Raw genomic sequence first — 1,646 nt, forward strand, 5'->3', positions numbered from 1 at the left:
AGGAAGGGGGGGACGTTCGGAGTGATGGCATTTGTCTTCCCAAGTCACTGTCACACGTGATGGAGCCCTGCTTTCCTGGAGATGGCTGAACACCTGCCTGCCGATGGGAAGGAGTGAATGAATTCCTTGTTTTGCTTTGCTTGCGTGTGCGGCTTCTGCTTTACCTATTAAACTGTCTTTATCTCAACCCATGAGTTTTCTCACTTTTACCCTTCTGATTCTCTCCCCCACCCCACCAGAGGGGAGTGAGCGAGCAGCTGCGTGGGGCTTGGTTGCTGGCTGGGGTTAAACCATGACACTCACTTAAGAAGAGGCTTAATAGCGTGTCACTCAGTAATACCTTCTACTAATTTCTCCTACTTCGAGAATAGAAAGTAACAGCAACACTCCTAAGCAGTGCTCCTCCCATGGGCTTTTTATAGATATCTTTTTCTCTAGTGTTTTTCTTCTAGTACAACAGCAATTAAAAAAAAAAAGAACACAAACTTGTGAAGAAACATTATTTCAAATGCTGCTTCTTGGAAAGGCCTTCTAACTTCTATACAGCACTGCATTACTAAGGTTCCATCACACCTGGACCAAGAAAGCCACCTGCTGCCAAGCATAACCTTATGTCAATGTTCACCAGCACTGAGGTACACAATACATGAGAGCAGTCAGAGCAAGCGCAAACTCATGCAGTACTTCATCATCACTCTAAAATACTTCAAAAAACCTAAAGTTATCACTAATGACAACCAAAATTTTAAGTAATTTGCTTTTGCACCTTTTCCTTCTCTACACTAGGTAGTCTCATTAATGGATTACTTTTACTATTTATACCTACTGTCATATCATGTGTCATACTTTTTCCCTGTCATCAGCAGAATCATTGGATTAAATACAACACCAATTCAACAGAAACTTCATCTGCCTGTAACAGAGCACTTTTCTAAATATTTTCTGGAAACATAAACGATTCCTCAAGAAGAAAAAAAACTTATAGACAAACATATATTTATAGTGCATATAAATATTTTTTTTTAATGCAGTTTGTTCCCTACTCAAAAGGGAATGGAACCACTCCTACACCTGAGAATAAACAGAATTGATTAGGCAGAGCACTAGAGAACAACAACATTACACAATTGTCCAGCGACTGTAACTGTCAGTTTACACCAGAACCGATTTCTTCTTGGCAAACCTATACCTGATGTCCCTAGGACCCAAGGACTTCACTAGCCCACACCGTAACCTACTGGACAACAAGGGAGCCGCTGGAGGAATGCTGGCAGTGGAGAGGAACACTGACCAGTCAAGCCTGTTTGCCAACTCTTCCTCCCCAGACGGATTACACCTTTCACACCAACACCTGCTGCTATGACTCCAATCCTCTGACACACTTCTCAAGGAAATCATAATCTACACCGACGAAACCAGCTCTTACACAACAGCTAACAGTTTAAAAGACACGAGGGGATGACCTGCCAAGTTTCACTGGACAGCTGGGTTTCCAGAGGGGCCTGTCAGCTGCAGAAGAACCGGTGGGTCACAGGAGGAAAGAAAATAGTTCTGCAAAGCCCTGAGACCGGAGCAGGGCAAAGCCTCCCCTGTCAGTCCCGGCGGTATTTCAGGTCGAGGCCGCGGCTGTGCCCGGCACCGCGGAG

At 44.3% G+C, this 1,646-nt stretch overlaps 1 protein-coding gene across 1 annotated transcript in view; it reads right to left on the reverse strand.

Annotated features, from left to right (window-relative positions):
* AKTIP (AKT interacting protein) overlaps positions 1-1,497 on the reverse strand; it is a 14,924-nt gene extending 13,427 nt beyond the window's left edge. The window contains exon 1 of the mRNA XM_009276726.2: positions 1,464-1,497. The gene's annotated coding sequence lies outside the window, so the exon portion shown is untranslated. The remainder of the gene's footprint in view (positions 1-1,463) is intronic.
* Positions 1,498-1,646: the final 149 nt, after the last annotated feature.

This window comes from Aptenodytes forsteri, unplaced genomic scaffold, assembly GCF_000699145.1.
Source record: "Aptenodytes forsteri isolate BGI_AS27 unplaced genomic scaffold, ASM69914v1 Scaffold33, whole genome shotgun sequence".
Lineage (NCBI taxonomy): Eukaryota > Metazoa > Chordata > Aves > Sphenisciformes > Spheniscidae > Aptenodytes > Aptenodytes forsteri.